Genomic DNA, 10834 nt, shown 5'->3' on the forward strand with positions numbered 1-10834 from the left:
AAAAAGTAATAAGTGGGTTTTAAAGCAACTGTTTTTGCGATAGCAGGGGCCGGTGACGCCTCTTTCTCACATAAGCAAGGAAGAAAATGCGTATGTTCCATTGCTGAGAGTCGTACTCTGCAACCTGCTTCCTGAGGACCGACTTGCTCAGTGGAGAAAGTGGACCCATCATTGAAATTTTGACCCTGCGGCAGGAGTATCCGAGGTGAAGAGGCCTGCTCAAGACGTTGCCCTACTCCCCCGAGTTCACCAGTCCGTACAGCCCATGTTGGAGGAGCGCAGGGCGCACGCCGACTCGCGCGGTGTATTCCCGCGCTTCCACCCTCGCTTTCAACTGCACTCGTGGGGAGCCGGCATTGGAGGTGACAGATGCTGAGCAGCTGACTTGGGGGTGGGTCTCCGCGGACCCCTACGGGGGGTGGGCGGCGGTGGGGAGCTGGGACGTGACTTGGAGAACGTACCTCTGGGGGGATGGGAGGGGGATGGAGGGACCGTGGAACTGGGGAGGCCCCGCCCCCACGGGAGGACGGAGACTCCGCCCACTGTCCGGGAGGGCGGCGCCGGCGCCGCGGTGCTGAGCTCAGCGCTTTGGACCCAGGGCCGCGGGGTGGGGGCAGGGCGGAGGGGCCCGCGCCTTTCGGGTGAGCTCGGAGGAAGGGGGAGAGGTGGAGGGAGGGAGAGGCTGGGGAGCTCCCCCAGCCCTGAGGCTGTAACTGCCCTGGACCTGGTCTCTGGTCTCCTAACAAAGCGGCCCCTGTAGGGGTGGGGGAGGCCTCTTGGGTGCGCGGAAAACCTGATAGGGGTGGGCTGGGGAGTGCCCATGAGTCACCACCCTAAAGCCCCGATTTAGCCCCAAGACCTCACGTCAGAGGGGCCAAGCCATTATGCCCTCTGACCCCAGGGTTTGTTTGGTGGAGGGAGTGCAGGGAGTACTGCCCAGCCCTGCATGGCCGCCTGCCAGAACTGCCCAGGCACCTCCAGCGAGGGCAGGCAGGGCCTTCTCTCTGAGGCAACCTTAAAAAGATGCAGGGAAGATCAGCTTAGAGGAGACGGAAGAAAACCCTCTGTACCCACCTGGCACAAATGGTTACTCAGGACGAATGGGTGGGTGGCTATTTTTGAGTTGGCCTACATACCTATTTGCCTCTTTATCTTTTTAATATCACACATGGTTATTACGGGAGCTTTTCTGTAGCACTTGGTGCAGCTGCTGCATTTGCTGAGGGCTGCACAATGAGGCGTGTTGCCTCACTCTCCCAGGAAGTTTTAAGAGTCTCTGGCCCTGGAAAGCAGGACATCAATAGGCCAGCAGAAGCTTCACCAAGCTCTTTTCCCAAAGAACAGGATCCTAGCCCTGATGCACCAGCTCCAGAGCTGGCCAGCCCTGGGGGCAAGGACTGCCATCCAGACCTGATGACGCTGTCACTGGGTTTTGCTGGGCGGACCTGAAGCCCCCAGGGCCTCTGGGCCTCCTTGCTTGCAAAAGTTGACCTTGTGGTTCTGCAGCCCCACACTGGCAGGCTTTCTTTTACAGATGGGGAAAGTGAGGCAGAGATGAGTTATGGACAGAACTGGTTTGGGATTTACTGCTCTGATTAGGTAGAAACAAGGAGAGTCTGGAACTTTCTATGTATTGTACCTAGTGTAGCCTCTCTAGGACTTCTATGAACCTTTTCATAGCTCCCTATTGTCTTTAATACAGATCTGGCTCCTTATTTTGGCCCACCAAGCCTCCAGGACAGACCCTTGCCTATCTCTAGAGTCATTTCCCTTCCACAGCACAGGAGGGGGAAAATCACATATGGTTCTAATTACCTCTGAAACGCTCTTAAATTTTCCATAAAGTACAGTGTACATAGCTTTGTGTATACAACTTTGCAGAGTAATATGCATGTAGATGTGCAAAATATATACAGCCATGTACAGTGGATCATAAAGAGGACATCAACAAAGAATAAGCATGTAATTTACAGTATTTTTAATCACATAAAAGAGAAACAGACACATAGACCCAGAAGTGAGACTGTAGAGGTAACAGCAGATTTCTGTCTTCTCCCATCTGGTGCCCTCTCCGGGGCATGGAATTCTTGGCCCAGGGGAAGAGAATGGGGGACGCTTGCACTGCTTAAACTGTTCTTTTTTGCTTGGATGTTTTTTCAACACTGGTATGACTGACTTTACCCAGGTCCCCGTGACCTGTGGGATGCCTTTCCTCTATAGTCTTAAGAATCTTCTCTTTCCACTTGCTCCCATCTTCACAGCGATTACTTTCCTCAGATGCCGTTCTCGCTCTGACTCACACTGCATGCTTGTCTGAAGCTCAGAGCCCTCCAGGAGCCCTCTTTCAACACACTTGGGAAGCTCCATGTTCCCCTGCCAGGTAGTCCAGGGCAGGGAGTCCAGCCCAGACCTGCTTGGCTTTGAAGCCAGTGCTCAGTTCACATAACCATGATGAGTTGCTCTCTTCCCACTGGACATTGTGTATTGAAATGATCCTATTCTGGGTCTGATGCCTCCTCAGACTGTCACCTCCTTCAGGAATCACATGTTTTAAATAGTTTAAGTACCTACCACTACCACCACCCCAACTTCCCCCAATACCCACACATACTCTCACACACACCTTCTATATGTTCATACATATGGTGTGTGCTCAACAAATATTTGGCCCAGAATTGAATGGAATTAGAGCCCACGTGTGAATCAGGTGTGAATCAAGGTTAGTGTAAAATCAGCAAGAAGTCTCCCTGACCTTCCCAGGCAATGGGGAACTCTGCTTCCCTTGAACTCTAATAGCATTTCTTATTGTCACAGAAAGTTAAAACTGGGAAGGGGATTTCCCTTCTTGTCAGATGAGAAGACTACAGGGCAAGTGTCCAGAGTGGACTGGAATGGGAACCAGATCCCCTGGTCTGCTGGCTTGCACTGGCCTTCTCCATTGCACCTCCTCACCTCCTCATAGAGGCCTTCCCTGTGGCCCCAGCCCTCCTCTATCGTTTCCTTTCAAAGCACGTATCCCATATGTAATTATACTTGTGCTTATCGGTGTGGGTGTCCAATGTCTGCCTTTCCCACTGACTGTAAGATCCAGGAGGCCAAGGTCTGTATCTGTTTCATCCTGGAGCTCCAGTACCCTGCACAAAGTCAGGATCACAGAGTTCCCAATAAATGTATGTGAAAACCAAGAATGAGTATTCATGTGGCCCGAGAACCTCCTTACATTTCCCTAGGGCGGCACTGAGGTTGGCTCACAAGTTGCAGAGTTGACAGGACTAGAGTGCTCCTTGCCAGTAGCTCCTAGGCAAACACCCTGTCTTGAGGAGCTTAAGGTGTAGGAGGGGAGATAAAACACCTAGTGAACAATCCTAACACAAGGAAGGTGGCTGAGCTGGGTGCTAGCATTGAGCAGTGGTGTGGAGGGCAGACTGGAGGTTTGAGACCTGAGGCTGAGAACCAAGTAAATAGTGATTGCAAACACTGAAAACCACCTAGGTGTCTATGCCAGGAGAATAGTGAAATAAATTCCAAATCCTGGAATATTATGTGGGCGTTAAAAAGAGTGAGGTAGATTTTGGAAAGATGTCCAAGATACATTGTCAGGTGAAAACAAGAAGTTGCAGAATAATGTGTAGGCTATAATCTCATTCTGAAGAAAAAGCAGAGGACACGCCCCTGCAGACACATTCTTCAGTGTGCAAAGAAAACATCTAGGAGGATACTGGAAACTGTTTACAGAGGTTATCTCTGAGGGAGGGAGGGAGGGATGGAGGGAGGGAGGGGAGCTTTTACTTTTCATTTTCACCTTCTGCACTGTTGGGTTTTCACCATGAGCTCATACTGCTTTCACAAGAGTTTGTGTTTTTGTTATTGCAGGATTGGGGGATGGGTAAAGAGGTGGGTGGGGCCGGAGAGGTGGAGACCCAATGAGAAATGCTGTAGGATGAGGGGCACTGACAGGGCCTGGAAAGATGGAGGGAGGGTCTTAGAAGGCCCTGTGGTTCCAAATGTGGAAACGTTGAGACTGTTGTGGAGACAGGGGCATCGAGTGGAGATGGGATGTGGGCGCATAGTGCAGTGTAGGACGACTCATTCAAGGTGACTGGCCACAGTGCTGGTGACCCTGGGCAAGAGACTAGAAACCCAAGACCAGGGACCCTGGCTCATAGGAACAAGGGCAAAGAAAGGAATAAGGTGGACCTTTAGGACCCTACGGATGCCTTGGCCGGTTCACCATCCTTTGAGTACAGACCGTTCTGGCTGCAGCTTGGAAACAAACGAAGCAAGGAGGGGCCAAAGCCTAAGCCAACAGAGGAGGTCTGCCTTCCCCTGGCTGGGGTGTGCCTGCCTGGGTCTCTGGGCTCCTCCTGCTTGCTCTTCTGGGCTCTCAGCCAGGCCTGGGGTGAAAGACCAGGGCTTTTGGCCCCTTCTGGAGGCGAAGCCCCTTCCCAGGACCAGGAGCAAAAGAATTCAGAACAATGCTGTTCATGGAGAGATTGGGGGAGAGAGAGGGAGCTGAGTAGGGGCAGGAGAAGTTTCTTGGCTCAGATAAGCCAGTAAAAGACTGAAGAAGGTCAAAGATGAGGAATGTTCTGTGATTTCTAGACAGCAGCTCATTTATCTCATAAACACTTGCTCTGAGCCCTAGTCCAGTGGTAATACTGCCCCCATGCAAGCTGGATAAAGAACCCACTTTGAGGGGACTGTGCTTGAAGTCTTGTCTCCAAGTCTCTTCACAAAAGCCCCGCTGACAGGAAGGAGGAGAGCATCTGCCATGTGCTAGGGCACCTTCACAGGTGTCTGTTTAGTCTGCACTACAACCTTCTCAAAGGAGGGATTCTTGTACAAGGCAGGAAACTGAGGCTGGGGAGGATGGTGCCTTGCCCATGACCACATGGTTAGGAAGTGTTAAAGCTGGGATTCGAACCTGGGTGTGCCCGTGTCCCACTTATAATTTGGTTGCTTGGAGCTCAGAACACATTTTCCCATCAAAATAATGCTGTAAGTGGTGGTTTGGTTGCCATAATGGCCTCGCTCACCCAGGGTATAGCCAGAATTAATTCTATGTTTCAGTGTGGTTGTGGATGAATCAGGCTTTTGCGGGCTAGCCTAGAAACCCACAGGAGAGGGAAAATGCGTTTGAGGGTGTGTCCACGCTGGGAACTGTTGCCCTTACTATAGTACCTGATTCAGGGCAAGCAGGGAATATGGTGGCTCAGGGAGCACTTGTCCTTTCCCAGCCCTGGAGAGGCCTAGTTGTTCACAGGAGCGAGGAAGAGCACCAGCAGGTTCGGGGTTTATAAGGCAGGGAGTGCTGCATGAGAATGTGCACTGATTTCCAGACTCTGCACATTGTAGTCCTTTCTTTTTCTTCCTTACACTGCTCCTCAGCTCTTCTACTTCTTCCTCTAGGATGGAGCACTCCAGGCAAGATCTAGGTTCATTTTCCCCACTAACTCTGATGTCTGTGTATGAAGTGGCTGGTGATGATCACTGCATAGGAATAGGAGTGACTATAGGAGCTCAAAGCAAAGATCTGGAAAGCTTTTAGAGTGACTTCAGGGAGAGCACTCATTCGTTCATTCCCTCATTTATTCACCAGACACTTGTGGGTGTGCTGGGCACTATGCTCCTTCCTTATCTTCTTTTGCCAGAAGAATCCTGGGCAGGACTGACTGTGGGTCTTAGACCCAGAATCTTAGCATGGGAAGGAGCAGATGGGAACTGCTGTCATTCACCAGTTCAGGAAGGGCTGAGTGTCAGGCTAAACACTGAGAATATGTAAGTATGAATCATGAAGTCTAGAGAGAGGAGGAAAGTGCTTTGCACAGTTTGTTAGTCCAGGGTCCCCGTGACTGGACCAGTACCGGCTCTTTCTGGCCGTACCGATGGCCTTCCTCCTTCCTGCCTCAACATGGGTCCCAGTCATCTTTTAGGATTGAGTCTGGGGCTGGGGGGAGGCCACAGAGAAGTAGGATTCCTTTCTCACTGATAGTAACAATGGCTGGGCTCTCCCCTGGAGTGAGAACTGGATTTCCTGTAGGTGGGGTTCAGGAAGACTTAGAAGACTTTTCTTATTCTTTCAATGAGCCACCTGCTTGCTAAATTCCAGGTCTTCATGAGCACCATTCACTCTGCATGTACCTCTGTTTCCCAACCTCCTAATTCCCATTGGGCCACGGCTTAAAGGGCTCTTCCTCAATAACTTTGCTCACCCGTAGCACTCCATGCTCATTCATAGCACCTTGGACTTCCCCTAGGATGACCATGGACCTTGGGATTGCTCTTGCTTATTTTTTTTGAAATATATTTTTATTGATTTCAGAGAGGGAAGGAGAGGGAGAGAGAGATAGAAACATCAGTGATGAATCATTGATCAGCTGCCTCCTGCACGCCCCCTACTGGGGATCGAGCCCGCAACCCAGGCATGTGCCCTTGGCCAGAATCGAACCTGGGACCTTTCAGTCCGCAGGCCGATGCTCTATCCACTGAGCCAAACTGGCTAGGGTGCTCTTGCTTATTGAATGCCTTTCTACTGGACCGTGATCTCTAGGAGGGGCAATCACCAAGACTGCCTTTCCTTTGTGTACTTGTTTTTAGCAATTGTGTGCCCATTATCTCAGGCACTTAGTATACAGAAGATGTTCAATGTGCAGGTGTTGAATAACCTGGGATCCATAGCTAAAGGCAAGGCCTTCAAGTGAGTGACTTTGATTCAGGTCATCCAACAACTGTGTATCAAGGACCAGCACACACACAGGATATAAAGATAACTTGGAAAAAGAGGTTTACAATCTAGTAGAGGAAACTTAAAAAAACTTTAAAAACTGCAAAAATCTCTTCTAATCAGAGAGCCTCCATTCCCTACTAGTCCTCTCTCCCTCACTGGTAGCTCATTGATTCTTGGCTACTTGAGCTGGGGCCTAGCATATGCTTCTGAGTCCCAGGACCCTCTACAGCAGTGGTTCTCAACCTTCTGTTCTTTTAAATACAGTTCCTCATGTTGTGGTGACCCCCAACCATAAAATTATTTTCGTTGCTACTTCATAACTGTAATGTTGCTACTGTTATGAATCATAATGTAAATATCTGATATGCAGGATGGTCTTAGGCGACCCCTGTGAAAGGGTCGTTCGACTGCCAAAGGGGTCGCAACCCACAGGTTGAGAACCACTGCTCTACAGGCACAGAACAACCTGGGGCCTGGTGTGCTGCACGAAGGCTCCTGGGGGCAGTTCCAGGGAGCTTATGCACAGGACAGACATGATTGCTAGGACTTGCCAGATTCTAGACAGGGCAGAGTTCGGGCCATGGCTTCTCTGGACAGTTCTGCACCACATGCCTGAGCTTTGAGCTGTTTTGGAGAACTCGTTAAGAATTCTCAAATTCATCTGCAGAGAAACTTTGAAGGCAAAGGCTTACATTCATTTCAAGGATTTGACATGATATCTCAAAATCAGTTATCCCTAGAGTGTCAGGAGACCTGGGTCCCAAAACCTTGATACTGACCTTGGTTGTTCCTCCCAATATCCAGAGCTTCTGCTTTGTCATCTGCAGGATGTTTTGTCAGGGGGGACATGAGATGCTACTGTGTGACAGTGCCAGGCACAATGAGGATGCTTCAGAAAGGAGGATGAATCAGAAGGTAAGTGCTCACAGTCTGGTCACTGGGGGCCTCACTCAGTAGGGAGGGCACAATGGAAATGGCCTCCCGGGGCCCTACAGTGCACTTCATGCAGGTGCAGGCAGCTCAGGCTGAGGGTGTGAGAGAGGCAGCACTAGGACCCAGAGGCAGTGTCTGGAGCCGGCTCAGCTGGGTAAGTTCCCAGCCAGAACACAATGTTCTCAGTGTACCCACAGGAAACCCTAAAGAGGAGAACTGCACATGGCCCTCTGCTGGGTGTGTTCTGGCCCCAGCCTTTTATTCTTCTTCCTAACCTCAGTCCCCACTTTCACATCCTGTAACCTGCAGAGCCGCCCGTCCCACCCCGCTGGGCTGGTCCCAGGCCCTGGGAGAGCAATCAATGCAGGAAGCCCAAGGCCTCACTGACCTTAACCATTTTCAAATAAGACCATTTGCCTCTAACCTTGGCTTCCTGAATCGACCCTTTGTGATGGAAAGTTTTCACAGTACAGAAGGCAGACTCAGGGGACAAAGCTGAGTTGCTGGCTGAGGCCAGGGTCTTGGCTCAGAGAAGGGAAACAGCTGATGCTGCTGAACCATCTCCTCCCTTCCTCTCTGAGGGCCAGACCCCACCTGGGACCGGGCGAGGGCCTGCACTGCTGCTGCATAAATCAGGAGGAACTGGGAGCTGCCTGGGGAACCAGGGCCAAGTTTGGAGCAGAACATCCTATGATGTGGTTCCGAGTTTTTATTTCCACGAATGCTAGAATACGTTGTCCCACCAAGCTATTTTTATTGAATGAAAAAATTTTTTTTTTTAAAAAGCAAACCTCTGCAAAACCAACAGCCCTCTATTACAGGGAAGGACAAGGTGAACTTTTCACTTCCTTCCCCCCCAGCCTATCAATTCATCTGTGGTTTGGTGTCACCCACACTTCTGTGCTATATTCAATCTCAATTTTTGCCTCCTTGTTTTTGAAGCAGCAAGAGCCAGGCTCCTAAACCCGTGTTGCTCTACAAGTTGCATGAGGCTTTCCAAACAACCTTTAGTGAGTTCTCAAAACAGATTGCAAAATGGAGACCCACCAGCCTTCTGGGCAGGTATGGAGGCCAGATGCCAGCCTCGATGCAGAGGCGGGCGGACGAGAGTGAGCCATGGGAGAGAGCATGCGAGAAGCCAGCACCACCCAGCCATAGTCTGGCTAACTGCGCTGTTGGAGGGCTGCAAGGAAGGAGCCAAGTTCTGGGTGACACGCTACGTATCTGCCTCCTCAATGAGCAGCCTGACCATGGAAAAGAAACCTCAGTGCTTCTATTAAGCTCCATTAATAGGGCTCCTTCCACTCTGACATTTCAGAGTCTTTTTCCAAATACTGTTTTGTAAGAGTTTTATGGTGTCCTCACCCAGGCCAGTAAAAAGATGCTATGGGTGCCTCCCAGCCTTGTCCAGGCTCAAAGATTCCCTTCTTGGAGAAGGGCCTATAAGAGCAGGCAGTGCTGCTACTCCTGGGGAAGTCTGCTCAAGGCTCGGGGTCCCAAAGGACCTGGATTCTAGTCTTAGTTTTTTCAACTTGCTGCATGACCCTGTGCAAGTCACTTTCTCACTCGAGGCTCTGATATCCTCATTAATCAAAGGAGAAAGTTTGGTAGACATCACTATTGTAAGTGGAGTTGTGTCCCTTCCCAAAGGTCATATGTTGAAGTACCAACTACACCCGCTACCTTAGAATGTGACCTTATTTGGAGATAGATCTTGACAGAGGTAATCACATTATAATGAGCTCAGTAGAGTGAGCGCTAATCAAATATGAGGGTGTCCTTATTGAAAGGGGAAATTTGGACACAGAGACATACATAGAGAAGAAATGATGTCAAGAGGCATTGGGAGAAGATGGTTGTCTACAGGCCAGGGAGAGAGGCCTGGAATGGATCCCTTTCCTTGGCTTCCAGAAGGAACCAACCATGTCAACAACTTGATCTTGAACTTCCAGCTTCTAGAACTGTGAGACAATTACGTTTCTGTTGTTTAAGCCACTTAGGCTGTGGCACTTTGTTATGGCGGCTCCAGTAGGCTGTTACAGCAGCCTGAGCCCAAACTAGTACAGTTGCTAAGGCCCCTCAGCTCTTGGGCTACAGGATTCTTTCCTGCCATCTTAGTGGCTTCCTCTGTCCCACATGCTCTTTCTCTTACCCTCTCCCATTGAGTAAATGACATCATGTGTGAAAAGTGCTTAGCACAATGCCCCACATATGGTAACTCTTCACTATCCATTAACCATTACAAACATTATTAGGGCTCTCAGTGTCTAGAGCCAACCTCGACCTACCCTGAGGCCCTCTGTGCCAAAATGAGAGGTGTGGGTTCTAAGCCCAGGCCCTTGCAATCTGTCAGGCCTTCATTATTGAAGCCTTACTCCCCCCCCCCCCTCCACCCCAGCTTTTAAATCTAAGAGTATTAACTTGGCACCTTCCAGGAGCATTAACTCTTTTTAATGGAAAGCTTAATGGCCACAGAGCCAGTAGCACTCAAAGGCTGCAAAGGCTCAGAATGGGAGATTATTTCTCTGTCCTTGGACTCCATGATCCCCAGGGTCATGCAGAGCTGCAGAACTCTAAGGCTAAGTCTCTGCTTTCCTGTTTGCCTGATGAGGACACCCTTGGCTGGCAGCGTACTGGATAAGGCTTAACTACAGGTGGGGTCAGGGTTTGTGCTTCTGGACAGCGAAATGCTGCCTTCCTCCTTGGTCCTCCATCCCCCTTCTGCTTCTTTTGAATGAATACTCCTCTGTACTGAGAGATGGCATGGGGACCATGTCCTGCTTTCTTCCTGACTCCCTGAGTCCATAGGTCTCCGAAGGTCAGAGCGCCTGGTACTCCAGCTGCAGTCTCGGGCTGGTCAGGAGAGTCCGTTTCCTTGGCATTATCAGGAGTGCTTTCAAAAACACTCTGGCCTTGAGTTTGTTGAAGCGGGATCACAGAATGAACCTTGAGTCTTCTCTGGGCGATGACACTGGTCCAGGATAGCAAAGTGCTAGGTTGTCCTCCAGGCAGGGCGTGTTTGTTTGAGAGCTGCATTGCCCTGACTTCACAGGACACACCAGATGGACTATATTCTGGAGACTCTGCAGAAGGGTAAGTGGGTAGAGTCTGACTTGAACAGCCCCAAAACATGACCTTTGGGTTTGCTAAACAAATGAAGTGCCCGTGCTTGTG

The sequence above is a fragment of the Myotis lucifugus genome, unplaced genomic scaffold (assembly GCF_000147115.1).
Source record: "Myotis lucifugus unplaced genomic scaffold, Myoluc2.0 scaffold_69, whole genome shotgun sequence".
NCBI classification, from domain to species: domain Eukaryota; kingdom Metazoa; phylum Chordata; class Mammalia; order Chiroptera; family Vespertilionidae; genus Myotis; species Myotis lucifugus.